This window comes from Dermochelys coriacea, chromosome 14 (genome assembly GCF_009764565.3).
Source record: "Dermochelys coriacea isolate rDerCor1 chromosome 14, rDerCor1.pri.v4, whole genome shotgun sequence".
In the NCBI taxonomy this organism is placed as follows: Eukaryota; Metazoa; Chordata; order Testudines; family Dermochelyidae; genus Dermochelys; species Dermochelys coriacea.
In genome coordinates this window covers 7,490,713-7,505,806 of record NC_050081.1, presented here as the reverse complement: position 1 = coordinate 7,505,806, position 15,094 = coordinate 7,490,713, and the positions used below count along the sequence as shown (strand labels likewise).

Below are 15,094 nucleotides of genomic sequence, written 5' to 3'. Positions count from 1 at the left end.
TAGACAAGCCATTTACAAAACACACTTTGATTCTCTACAAAAGAAAAAGGACACTAAGCTATCTAAACTACTATATGCCACAAGGGCCACAACAATGGTTCCCGTAACCCACCCAGCAATATTGTTAATCTATCCAACTATACTCTTAGCCCAGCGGAAGAATCTGTCCTATCTCGGGGCCTCTCCTTTTGCCCCTCCACCCCCACGAACATGATACAGTTCTGTGGTGACCTAGAATCCTATTTTCGACGTCTCAGACTCAAGGAATATTTCCAACACACCTCTGACCAACATATTAACCCACAGAGACCTTCCTGCCAACACTACAAAAAAGAAGGATTCTAGGTGGACTCCTCCTGAAGGTCGAAACAGCAGCCTGGATTTCTACATAGACTGCTTCCGCCGACGTGCACGAGCTGAAATTGTGGAAAAGCAGCATCGCTTACCCCATAACCTCAGCCATGCAGAACACAGTGCCATCCACAGCCTCAGAAACAACTCTGACATCATAATCAAAAGGCTGACAAGGAGGTGCTGTCGTCATCATGAATAGGTCAGAGTATGAACAAGAGGCTACTAGGCAGCTCTCCAACACCACTTTCTACAAGCCATTACCCTCTGATCCCACTGAGAGTTACCAAAAGAAACTACAGCATTTGCTCAAGAAACTCCCTGAAAAAGCACAAGAACAAATCCGCACAGACACACCCCTGGAGCCAGGACCTGGGGTATTCTATCTGCTACCCAAGATCCATAAACCTGGAAATCCTGGACGCCCCATCATCTCAGGCATTGGCACCCTGACAGCAGGATTGTCTGGCTATGTAGACTCCCTCCTCAGGCCCTTCGTTACCAGCACTCCCAGCTATCTTCGAGACACCACCGATTTCCTGAGGAAACTACAGTCCATTGGTGATCTTCCTAAAAACACCATCCTAGCCACTATGGATGTAGAAGCCCTCTACACCAACATTCCACACAAAGATGGACTACAAGCCGTCAGGAACAGTATCCCCGATACTGTCACGGCTAACCTGGTGGCAGAACTTTGTGACTTTGTCCTGACCCATAACTATTTCACATTTGGTGACAATGTATACCTTCAAATCAGCGGCACTGCGATGGGTACCCGCATGGCCCCACAGTATGCCAACATTTTTATGGCTGACTTAGAACAACGCTTCCTCAGCTCTCGTTCCCTAATGCCCCTACTCTACTTGCGCTACATTGATGACATCTTCATCATCTGGACCCATGGAAAAGAAGCTCTTGAGGAATTCCACCATGATTTCAACAATTTCCATCCCACCATCAACCTCAGCCTGGACCAGTCCACACAAGAGATCCACTTCCTGGACACTACGGTGCTAATAAGCGATGGTCACATAAACACCACCCTATATCGGAAACCTACTGACCGCTATTCCTACCTACATGCCTCTAGCTTTCATCCAGATCATACCACTCGATCCATTGTCTACAGCCAAGCGCTACGATATAACCGCATTTGCTCCAACCCCTCAGACAGAGACAAACACCTACAAGATCTCTATCATGCATTCCTACAACTACAGTACCCACCTGCTGAAGTGAAGAACAGATTGACAGAGCCAGAAGAGTACCCAGAAGTCACCTACTACAGGACAGGCCCAACAAAGAAAACAACAGAACGCCACTAGCCATCACCTTCAGGCCCCCAACTAAAACCCCTCCAACGCTCATCAAGATACCAACCTATCCTGAGGACGACCATCGCTCTTCTCAGATCTTGGGAGACAGACCAGTCCTTGCTTACAGACAAGCCCAGCCCCCAAGATCTGAACAATACCACCACAACTTCTTGTCCCATCACCTCTTCCTCGCCCCCTAGCATATCTAGTCAGGGGATCCATCATAGGCCTAATCACATCAGCCACACTATCAGAGGCTCGTTCACCTGCGCATCTACCAATGTGATATATGCCATCATGTGCCAGCAATGCCCCTCTGCCATGTACATTGGCCAAACTGGACAGTCTCTACGTAAAAGAATGAATGGACACAAATCAGACGTCAAGAATTATAACATTCAAAACCAGTTGGAGAACACTTCAATCTCTCTGGTCACTCGATCACAGACCTAAGAGTGGCTATACTTCAACAAAAAAGCTTCAAAAACAGACTCCAACGAGAGACTGCTGAATTGGAATTAATTTGCAAACTGGATACAATTAACTTAGGCTTGAATAGAGACTGGGAATGGATGAGTCATTACACAAAGTAAAACTATTTCCCCATGGTATTCTCCCTCCCACCCCCACCCCCCACTGTTCCTCTGATATTCTTGTTAACTGCTGGAATTAGCCTACCTGCTTGTCACCATGAAAGGTTTTCCTCCTTCCCCCCCCTGCTGTTGGTGATGGCTTATCTTAAGTGATCACTCTCCTTACAGTGTATGATAAACCCATTGTTTCATGTTCTCTGTGTGTGTATATCAATCTCCCCTGTTTTTTCCACCAAATGCATCCGATGAAGTGAGCTGTAGCTCACGAAAGCTTATGCTCTAATAAATTTGTTAGTCTCTAAGGTGCCACAAGTACTCCTTTTCTTTTTGCGAATACAGACTGACACGGCTGCTACTCTGGAATCTCCTTACAGTGTGTATGATAAACCCATTGTTTCATGTTCTCTGTGTGTGTGTATATAAATCTCTCCTCTGTTTTTTCCACCAAATGCATCCGATGAAGTGAGCTGTAGCTCACGAAAGCTTATGCTCTAATAAATTTGTTAGTCTCTAAGGTGCCACAAGTACTCCTTTTCTTTTTGCGAATACAGACTAACACGGCTGCTACTCTGAAACCTTTAAATTGTATATCTGTCTGCTCTTCTAATATCTCCATTTTCATATTCCAGGAAGATCAACACAAAAAAACCATTTCTTTGGACGACAGTGATCTTGAAGCTCGTTTCAATAGTTGGAATCTTGGGGTAAAATAAACAGTTTGTTTATTTATTTATTTATTTATTTATTTATTGACTTCAAATGAAAGCTGTCTGGTAATTTAGTCTCAGTTTTTGAAATAGTAAACAATAACTTGGCCATTCCTTTAGAGATGGAAACAACTTGGAAGCAATCATGACACTTGGAATGATAAATCACGAATAAATGTCATTTAGAGAAGAAACTGTTAAAAAACACCTCTCTGTAGATTGTTAGGCTCAGCTCCTCTACCTTGATGTAAATCTAGTGATTTGCGTAAATCCCTTGTGAAGCAGCCTGCAGTATTGAGGCCAATATTCCTGTACAGTCGTGGCTTCCTACCATATTTGTAAATACTGTACTTTGTTACAGCATTGAATGATGACAGACTTTACTTTAGCTTGTGAGATAAATCATCTTTCATCACATAAATGAAATCTGTGAAAGAGAATACCTCATTCTGAAAATGAGGTCAGATGGAGATCTTTCTCCACCGAGTTCTACAGACAACCTCAGCATATGTATTTATTGGATGTTGGCAGTAATAGATGATAGGGCTCTCTGTGCTTTATTTCCACTTTTATCATTAGGAGGACTTTAATTGGGCTTAAAACATTTAGATATGACATTAACACTTTAAAATATTCCAGCCAGTATATTTTCAGTCTGTCATCTCTCCTTAGGACACAGACATATGTTTGTTAGTTTTTTAACATGCTGTATATTTTTGGCATTACAATATACATGAAGCAAATACAATTAGACAATTAATGTATTTCTTATAAATAGGATGAAAGGAGTTTTGTTAAAATCAATTCAATATTGTATTTAAAATCTGTATTTTTTCGTACATTTGTGTGCACATACAGATTTAGCACGTCAGGTTTGATCTTTTTCTGTTAATCTTTAGCAATGAATTCAAGTTTTCTAGACTTGAGCAAGTTTAGATTCCACTTTGATTTAAGATAGCTACCATATTGAGGGTTTTTTTCTCTTCATTCCTTCAGTTACACTCCTTACTATCTCATCACTCATCACTCTGCTATCTGAACAGCAGGGATTTGATGAAGTCCCTACTCTTTATAGCAATATTCTCCCATGATATTTTGTCTAACCCTTCTCCAGTTTGATTAGGATTATGGATCTAGTCTAGTGGGTCTGGAATCATCCAGTTTTCATCCACTTGAATACTTTCTCCCCCCCCCCCCCATTTCCTTTTTTCGTCAGTTTTTCCACTTTGTATTTATTTCTGTGGAGACAGATTCTCAGAAGATTGTTTGGGTACTTATTGGACAGAAGTACAATTAGTGTATTAGTAAGTGTACAATTAGTGTGTTAGTCTGAGTAAGGATTTGAGGATTGGGTTCAGTGTTCTGGAGTGGTGGTGGACACTCCACACTTCAATACTGAAGCTTCTTCATATAAGCCCATGACTTTACCAAAAAGAAGTCAATCCCCCTGAAATTTCCTATGTGTTATCTCATCCCAGAGTAGAGTTTTCTAGAGAGTTTGGAAGAAATTGGGAAAGGACTGTTACAGTTACAATGTTTGAAGAATTTTTCTGTCAATCAATTTTCAACAAGTTTTCTAACGTTTTTTGACTTGTATCTTCAAAACCTGCTATAAATGTGTTTGACCTTGCTCAGGGTGCCATTTGAAATTCTAATTTTTTTTTTTTGAGGAGTTTGGGATTATTTCAGGAACAACGAAGATATAAGAGCTGTTTGGGTGTGTACAGTGAACATTTAAAAAAAAAAAGTATAAAAATACAAAAGTTGCTAATATAAAATGGACCTTTCACTAACTCCAGGCTTTGCTACAGCAGGCTAGGCTGAGCAAGAGGTGTGGGAATGACTGGGTAAGTGATGGAGGAGGGAATGGGAGACGGTTGGATGTATGGAGATGGGATGAAGAAGTGCATGGAGGGCTAAGGAATAGAAAAAGAGCATGAAAGGGGAACAGGGGAGAGCGAACACTGAACTGCAAGTGACTGGCAGAGGCACAGGCAATATGCTTCCTATTAAGAGATCCATTTCCAATATCACTGTAACATCAGATCATTACTCATGTAAAAAAAAATTATGGCCAAGATGTTCAGAAGTGACTGGTGATTTTTGGTGTCTGTTCTTGGCTGCCCAACTTGAGACACTGTGGTAAACCCAGGACAAACAGCTACAAAAGGGGGGGTAGTAATTAGTCCCAGGGGATTAAAAGGCCCCTCCCTATCCCCTGAGGAGAGAGAACCATGGAGCAATAAGGTTCAGCTGGAAAAGGGGTTGCTAGGGAAATAATTAGGTTCAGCTGACTCCAACTACTTGGGACCTTTTTAAACCTTCCACTGGGTGGAAGGAGGAGGGGAGTGAGAGGAGCAGGGAAGCTGCCAGTAGGCTGTTTGCAGCAAGACACCAAAACTTCCCAGTAGGGAGGCTGCACTCACTCCCCAGAAGGGAAGGAAAACAAGCACAAGCGACTGACTGAGGAGAGGAGTAGCAGGGCCCTGTGCCACCTATAAGGATTCACCTTGCCCCAAACCTGAGTCTCCAAGGCTAAAAAGGACTGAACCTACTGAGGCGAACAAGGTGTTTTACCACAACACCTTAAAGGGGCCTGATTTTCATAAAGTACCAAGCACCCCCCTTTGAAAATAAGGCCCCTTTAAGGGTTCAGCTGAAACACACTTTCAACTTGAACATTTTGTTTAAAATGTTGTTTATTTAGGTTAAGATAACATTTTTTAGTCTATCTTTCCATTTGGTCAAATGTCTGAATGCTGCTTATTTTTCTTACACTGTGTCCAGCACGAATGGACATAACCGTATTTAAAAATCTTGGCCAGTGTTTTGCATTCATGGTGTATGGTTCTCTTCAGTAAAAATGTAATTGATAACAGAGAACTTCTGTTTTTTTGCTTCCTTTTCACAGTGTTATCTCTCATGCTTTGGTGCCTATTGACATTCTAAATTAAAATTGCACACTTGCTTTTCTTCTTCCTAGAAGAGGAAAAACTTGACCTTGAGCCAGTTCACTAGCTGTCCTCTTGTTCCAAATGTAAAAGGGATATCAACGAAAGGATCCTAGATGCACTTTCTTGGCCCTGAGAGCAACTCAACTTTTATACAGCGATAAAAGATCAATTTCTACCATTTTAAGACTTCTCTGAAAAATACATTTCTAAAAGATTCCAAATTACATACCATGAAATTACGTGAATACTAAACTTCCAAACAGCCTTTTAAGTAGTAGTTGATGCTATACAAGAAATTCCTTGCAGGGAACAATAACAAGAACTTAACAAGCATTTGAAGACTATTGAGAAGTTCATTGTATGAATATCTAGATAGATTAGATTAGAAAACATACACTTTTAAGCCAATAGTTGGGGAACTTCAGTCTCTGGATGTTTAACAAGTTATAATGAGGGCTGTCAATCGCAGTTAACTCACGTGATGAACTCAAAAAAATTAATCGCGATTAATCGCAATTTTACCTGCACTATTAAACAATAGAATACCAATTGAAATTTATTAAATATTTTGCATTTTTTCTACATTTTCATATATATTGTATTCTGTGTTGTAATTGAAATAAAAAAATGTACAAAAACAAAATAATGTAAAACTTCAGAGCCTACAAAGAGATAATGCTGAACTCTTAGAATCAAAGAAGATTAGGGTTGGAAGAGACCTCAGGAGGTAATCTACTCCAACCCCCTGCTCAAAGCAGGACCAACCCCAACTAAAACATCCCAGCCACGGCTTTGTCAAGCCGGGCCTTAAAAACCATTAAGGATGGAGATTCCACCATCTCCCTAGGTAACCCATTCCAGTGCTTCACCACCCTCCTAGTGAAATAATTTTTCCTAATATCCAACCTAGACCTTCCCCGCTTCAACTTGAGACCATTGCTCCTTGTTCTGTCATCTGCCACCACTGAGAACAGCCTAACTCCATCCTCTTTGGAACCCCCCTTCCGGTAGTTGAAGGCTGCTATAAAATCTCCCCTTACTCTTCTCTTGCAGACTAAATAAGACCAGTTGCCTCAGCCTCTCCTCATAAGTCATGTGTCCCAGCCCCCTAATCATTTTCGTTGCCCTTCACTGAACTCTCTACATTTCGTCCACATCCTTTCTGTAGTGGGGGCCCCAAAACTGGACGCAGTACTCCAGATGTGGCCTTACCAGTGCCGAATAGAGGGGAATAATCACTTCCCTCGATCTGCTGGCAACGCTCCTACTTTTGTAGTTGGCATTGTAAGGTATTTATGTGCCAGATATGCTAAACATTCATTTGGCCCTTTGTGCTTAGGCCACCATTCCAGAGGGCGTATTTCCATACTGATGACACTCGTTTTAAAAAAAAAAGTGTTAATTAAATTTGTGACTGAACTCCCTGGGGGAGAATTGTATATCCCATGCTCTGTTTTACCCACATTCTGCCATATATTGTATGTTATAGCAATCTTGGATGATGACCCAGCACATATGGTTCATTTTAAGAACACTTTCACTGCAGAATTGACAAAACACAAAGAAGGTACCAATGTGAGATTTCTAAAGATAGCTACAGCACTCAACCCAAGATTTAAGAATCTCAAGTGCCTTTCAAAATCTGATTGGGATGGGATGTGGAGCATGCTTTCAGAAATCTTAAAAGAGCAACACTCTGATGCGGAAACTACAGAACCCGAACCACCAAAAAAGAAAATCAATCTTCTGCTATTGGCATCTGACTCAGATAATGAAAATGAACATGCGTCAGTCCACACTGCTTTATGATGATGAGTAGAACTCATCATCAGCATGGACGCATGTGCCCTGGAATGGTGGTTGAAGCATGAAGGGACATCTGAATCTTTAGCACATTTGGCTGGCTACGACAGTGCCATGAGAGCACCTGTTCTCACTTTCAGGTGACATAGTAAATAAGAAGTGGTCAGCATTATATCCTGCAAATGTAAACAAACTTGTTTGTCTGAGCGATTGTCTGAACTAGAAATAGGTCTGAGTGGACTTTCAGGCGCTAAAATTTTACATTGTTTTATTTTTGAATGCAGTTTATTTTGTATGTAATTCTACATTTGTAAGTTCAATTTTCATGATAAAGAGCTTGCACTACAATACTTGAAGTTTGTTTTTTTACAGTGCAATTACTTGTAATCAAAAATAAATATTAAGTGAGCACTTTGTATTCTGTGTTGTAATTGAAATCAATATATTTGAAAATGTAGAAAACATCCAAAAATATTTAAATAAATAGTATTCCATTATTGTTTAACAGTGTGATTAATTGCAATTAATTTTTTAAATCGCTTGACAGCCCTAGTTATAATCATACTTTCTGATATTAACTAGGGGCAGAATGTAGTTTTAATACATTTTTTTTTAACCTCTAAGCACTACTGTAAATTCAAAACTAAATATTCCTTTCACATAAACATGTAGGAATATAATTTAATCTTTTCTTTGTGGTGGGGAGGTGGAAATTCATATTAACTGAAGGGCTGATCATCTTTTGGACAGTGCTAAAGACAGAATATTTCCTGGAAAGTTTGTTTAATTTGATATGCTAACTAATCTCTAATTGCAGATTCAGTTATAACACCAACAATTATCCACCAAATGCATCCGATGAAGTGAGCTGTAGCTCACGAAAGCTTATGCTCTAATAAATTTGTTAGTCTCTAAGGTGCCACAAGTACTCCTTTTCTCTTAACACCAACAATAAGATTGATACCAAAGCAAAGGAATTTCTGGGAATTCTGAGTGTAAAAGGGAGGATTATTGGTCTAGGTCAGGGGTCCCCAACGCGGTGCCCGCAACGCGGTGCCATAGTGCCCGCCGGGGCATTTTTGTGCGCCTGCAGTACACTCCGCTGCCAAAATGCCACCGAGAAGCTTTGCTGTTTCCCTGCGGCAGTTTGGCGACAACGCTTCTTGCTGCTGCCGCTTCTCGGCAGTGGCATTTCGGCGGCGGGGTATCTGGCGCCTGCCGCAGTCTTTTCTCTCTTCTGCAGTATGCTATTCCCACAAGAAAGATTGGAGACCACTGGTCTACGACTTATCAAAAGGTAATAATAGTGGCAGATATTGTATATGCAACTTACATTAAATACATTTCCCGTTCAGGGCTGTTGTGAGGATTATTTGATATTTGTAAAATGCTTTTAAAATATACAGTGTGTAGAAGTGCTAAATATTATAATACGTGTTTCGGAAAAGATATTTAAAAGACTTCTTATTTCATATGGTTTCATACAGGCTTTCTAACATTTCTAACCCTGGCAGCATAAGAAGAGTGAACAAACAACAAAACACAACAGCAACATAATGAAGCACAGACTATCTCATTCTCCAACTCTAATATATGAGAACATTATTTAATTTCTCCACAAATAGATTAGCATATTTGTTCTTATGCAATCATGGCATGCGGGTCAGTACAGAAGATGCTGCAGTACTGGAAATATCATTTTTTGAATGAGGCAGGTTCCTTCTTTTGAGCTCTTATGGCTCTGTACATGAAATAAGAGATTTCAAAGACGTAACTGGCTAATATACCCCATTTCTATTTAAAGAAAAATAAAGATAATAAAAAACTATTATATGGTTTTCACAAGTTTAGGAATTTGACCATACAGCCATTGCACTATTGGTACCCTGTCATTCTTTTATTACATGTTTTAAGGATCCCGAGTATGAGGCCCTATATACAATCAAAATCTTATTCTGTTTATTCATGAAATCTAACATTTCCCTTCGGTTGGCTCTTGAAAGATTGTATACATTTTCTTTACTCAAACCATAAAACTCCTGTGTAAAACATTTGAGACGTTACAGGTGGATAACGGCCTGCCTTTGCTTTTTCTCATTCTTACGGGGTTTTTAAGTAGGGCCTAAATAAATAAATATTATACTATTCAATGTGCTAAATTTATATGTCTTCTGAAATAATCTTTCTTTGAATGTCTCTCTTTAAGATAGAGCCACAAGTCGAGTGCTTTATGGCACTTCAGTACCAAAACAGATTTAAATGATTCTCATGAGGTGGCAGTCAGGAAGCATAATGGACACCAGTGTGTATTCTTAAATGTCTAGTGGGAAGAAAGCAAGAAATCATTGGCTTGCCAGAGCTGGCAATGTGTTTTGGCTTGCAACTGTAGATTGAGAAGAAGAGTGAGACTGCTGGAAGCTTTCCAAAAAAAACAACTTTTGCTTTAGTGTACATAGTCTATTTCCTATTCTAAATCCTCCTTCACCTTGAATTACCTTGATAGAAAATACTTCCAAATGCTTTATGAAATTCATTTCCCTATGCTCGATATTTCTTTTACAGAAGTTTGAATATTACTCTTCCTTTATCAGGTCAATTTACAAATGAGTAACTACCAGTCATCTGTGTTCGTATAAACGCTACTACCCAGGGCCAGCATGCTTGTTTAGTGGCATTATACTGAGAGATCAGAGTTTTGATCCTGAGCTCTGTTCCACAGGCTAGGAGACCTCCAAGAGTAGTATGCTTAGTTCTTGGGAGTATTGAAATGAAGAGATTCCTATTTCCACTGCTGCCATCTCTATGCCATCTAGGCACCAACAAGCAAAATCTTACACTGTGCCCTGAATCTAACTACACTTTGGCTCCTCCAAACCACTTGAAGGAATAGGTTCCAGAGGTGTTAGAAAGCACCCTGCTGCCTCCCACAAAGAGTTTAACTTAATGAGCTGACAAAGAGAATGACCCAGAAAATAATTCCCATTTCAGGACACACACACAGACACAGACAGAGGTTATCCCTTAAGTAACTGGAACCCAGACCATTTATGGTTTTGTAGAACATAAATGCCTTAGACTGCACAAGAAGTGAATGGGAAGCAGAATGGAGCACAAAATAAGTGCTGGTGTGGCGTGTCTAACAGCTTTCCCCATTAGATGACCAAGTTGCTTGCATTCTATCCATTTTGAAAGTACCACCAGGATGCGCATCTTGCAATAATCTTGAGACTGTAAAGAAATGGATCACTGTGTGTGAGGATTGCTTCAGAGAAGGAACATGGTCCTATATGTTGCAGCTGTTTTCTGAGAGTCCATTTACAATGGGCCTGAGGGCTGATTTCCCAACGAGGAATTATTGACAGGATAAGGAAAGTATCCTCATCTCTGTCTTATCAACATATAAGTTCTCCGTATGTATAAAATAGGAGCAATTAATACAGGCCTGATGCTGAGCTGCTAAGTGCCTGTAACTAGTTGTTTCTGGCTGTTACGTCTAAACTGGTAGTCTGAATTCTTATATAGAGTTTGACTGTTCGTACAGTTTTAGCAGATTTGCCATTTTATTTGTTGTTGTTGTGTATAAGGGGAGATATGGAATTTAGAATGTGTTTGCAATTGTACATTTATAAGGTCAGATCTGAAATTTAACATTGCTTCCAAATATTGTCTTGTATGTTTTTGATTCCTGGGTCTGATTGACTCTACTTTTATTTTTTTTTAACATATGGTTATGTGTTTTTATTGCAGAATATTGCTTCTTATCAGAACTATCATGAAATGCTTTGTTTAGGGAAGTCAGTGTTTATGATTTCTGAACCAATGGAGAGGTTAATGCTTAACAAGTGTTATGATATGAAAGCTTCAAAGTATATTTATGATATCAACAATGTCTTCCTCTACAAGAAAAATATTTAACATCATTGTATCAAAAAAGTGTCATTTCTTAGCTTAACCATTTTTGCTGCTTCTTGCTAGTACACTATTGCCCATTTGTCTTAGCGCATACGTGAATATCCCTATCAACGTATTATTTAGCTCTTTAGATTCTAGTCATGTTTGAACACATTTGAAAAGTAGGCTTTTGATCTTGATAAATTTTTGCCTTTCATAAATGGAACACTAATATAAAATGACTTTTAAATACATTATAATCTTTTCTGAGCTTTTGAGTTTTAATCTAAATTGATATGGGACTGTCCTTGATTAAGTTCTGCTGCCTTGAAGTTGAATTAGTAAGCAGACAAAAAAAATCTACTGTATTGCTGTTTTGAAGGGAAAAAGTTTTCCTTCTGTAAGATTAGTTGAGTTCAATCTCCATTATGTTGCAGCTACTTTGAACTTGTTTTTGTCATTTGTAACTTTTTAGAATCTGTTAATGGTTTTTAATTCTAAAGTATACAGCACCCTAAAGATCATAGATATTCTATCACAATTTTTAATAAAATTGTGAATCATCCAGATCTTGTTTTTAGTTTTGTTTTAGAAAAATTCCTTATGGATTGATTGATAATAAAAGTACATTAATTTAAAGGAAAAGAATTTGCTAATAAAGTAACTGTTTTGTTTTTATTTACCTTTGGAATTTTTTTTATTGCTTTTCTCCGAGTTGTTGGTTAACTTTCTAGAGTGAAAAGAATTCCCTGTGTGAGAGAATCTATATTTGAGAATAAACACAATCAAAGTTAGAATAATATTTATACCGTAGAACTGTACTAATATTAACAAGTGGATAACTTTTGTAACGTCTTTCATCCATAGCCTGCCAAGGCAATTTGTAAACACTGAAATAGGCTTCATCCATATCCTGAGATAGCGTTTCCATATACCACTGAGTGGTGCCATTCTAAAGTATGCTATGGTGACTCTTTAATGTTGATGGAAAATCACCACATAATTCAGAAAAGGAAATGCACAACAAATATTATATCCAATTGAAATTGAAAAGATTTAGTGAGGTAGGTCTGATTTTTTTTATTTTTTTTGTGCATTGGAATTTATCCGACTAAAAAGGTTTACTCCCAACCTTTATCAAAAGTGCTATGCCATGGCCGTTTTTTAAATAAAGTGCTCAGGACCTTGATTTTAAGTCTTATACTAAAGAATTTCTCATTGTGGAAGACTCTCTTATAATAAAGAATTAAAAAGGACTCCTGCCTAAGAAATTCTTTGGTCAGTGATTTACATTAAATTTTCTTAGGTTGGACGGTGGAAGAAAGGGATAGAAAAATGACTTAGAATCCACTGCTTAATTTTTTTTCTTCTTGAAGAAACTAAACATAAATTTTTTGTGAGTCCAGCAAGACTATTTCCTAGGTTCCTCAAAGTAATTAGCTGGAAAGTGATGTGAGGCTTTTCATTTTTCCTGGAGATAAATGTGTTTCTCTACAATGCTTATAGAGCTCATAATTAAACAGGTGTTCCTGGTGGGGCAGCATTTGGAGTAGAGGACTAGTCTAATTGTTTTATATTTGAAATAATTATAAATATAATTAGTATACTATGTATATAGAACACAATAGGTCTTATAATTAAGTGATTAACATAACTTTCATTTGAAATTTATGCTAAAATGTTAGTGCATTGAATCTTTCAGAAAATCCATCTAAAATGAAATGTTCTTGCTGCTTTACAGCATGTGTAAACCCACATTATAAAGTGCCTAGTCTGATCAGTAAAATGAAGTCCTCTGATAGAAGAACCATCCATTAAATTCTGTAATAGCTGGACTAATGTTTAATCATTTCTTTACTTCAATACATTTTATATTTCTTCATATTTTCAAAGATCTGGGCCAAGATTTCAAAAATAAGTGGTGGTTTTGGTTGTCCCAGGTTTTGAGTGCCCAAATGGAGATGTCTGAAAGTGTCCTTATTTTCAGAAGTGGGAGCTCTGCATTTTCTGAAAATTATGCCCCTTTAAGGTGTATGAAATTGGGCACTCAAAATCAATTTTGAAAATCTAAAAGTCCATCAAGGCTATTAGCCAGGATGGGCAGGGATTGTGTCCCTAGCCTCCGTTTGCCAGAAGCTGGGAATGGGCGACGGGATGGATCACTTGATGATTACCTATTCTGTTCCTTCCCTCTGGGGTATCTGGCATTGGCCACTGTCAGAAGACAGGATACTGGGCTAGATGGACCTTTAGTCTAACCGGTCTTATGTAAAACCTGATCCATAATCTCTTGCTTTCCAGTTGGGCAGGACTGTAGAAACAGTGGACCAAAGTCAGCCCTGCCGAATGTGGACACAATTTCCGTTCAAGTCCATTGCACTTGCACCCTCTTGTAGAAGGGGTAATTTGAGCTGAATGCGCTTAGTCGTGGGCAAGGGCATTGTGTATTTCTTTCTCTAGAGGCTCTTCTGGCTGTGATAGAGGGGCAGGATTGACTGGCTGCCAAAGAAGATCTATGCATCAAAGATCTATCTATCTTTGTCCAGAAGGAATATAGCTGTCCTACAGGTTTAAAGTAGATAAAATTATGGTGAATTCTTGGGTGATTTCAGCAATAGTGCAATGTATGCCTGAAGTTTCTTGGGTACTTGGCTCAGATCTTCCTTCTTGTCTCTCTCTTTCAGTTAAACTCAACATTTCTGTACAAGCCATGTCCTTTCTTTTGTTTGGTTTTCTTAGTTTCTCTCTGTTGCTTATTGTAAACATACTACTATATATTTGTGGTGTTGGAGGGCAGCAACACTGTAAAAGCTTTCCCACAGTGAACTACAAGTGATCGTGTGACTTCAAAAAATAAATTCAACTTTTATGCTGACAAACAGTTTTCAAGTCCAGCAGCAATTTAGAGTAGACTTCAGTACAAATCACAATGTTAGATAAGGATATCCATACTTAAATTTCCTGAAACTATTCAGCATTTGTTTCTGTAGCAAACGTGCTGGCTGACTGGGCTTGTTAGATTAAAGTAAGAACTCCGGTCAAGGTTCAGTTTAGTTGTTTACCATTTCAAAATCTTAAGTGTTCTTAACTCTTTCATGTGTGTTTTTCCATCTTTGTTTTGAAAACCAAACATGTTTTTCTCTTTGAAGAGGCTTACAGGGAAATGTGTGGCAAGCTTGCTGTTCCAAATGTTTTTTCCTAAATCTTAAAAGATGCCTTTCAACTCTAGTATTGAACTGCAATAAATCTTGTATTATTTTAGTTTTCAAAGTATTCCTTAATAAGTAGCTTCCAAAGAACAAAATATGATGCAGGGGAGGAGTGGGGAGATGGAGTCCTGATATGTAGCCATTTCTGTGATATTTGCTGTTTAACAGGAATAGGGACCCTGGTTATAATTTTATATATTTAGGGTTAGATTGAGCCTTAAGCTAAACTAAGTATAAGGAATGGTGTGTGGCTGTGCCTACCCAGGA

General features: G+C 38.7%; 1 protein-coding gene across 1 annotated transcript in view; it reads left to right on the top strand.

The window, feature by feature from the left end:
* Positions 1-2,877: 2,877 nt before the first annotated feature.
* CEP112 (centrosomal protein 112) overlaps positions 2,878-15,094 on the top strand; it is a 297,948-nt gene continuing 285,731 nt past the window's right edge. The window contains 1 exon segment of the mRNA XM_038371118.2: positions 2,878-2,967. The gene's annotated coding sequence lies outside the window, so the exon portion shown is untranslated.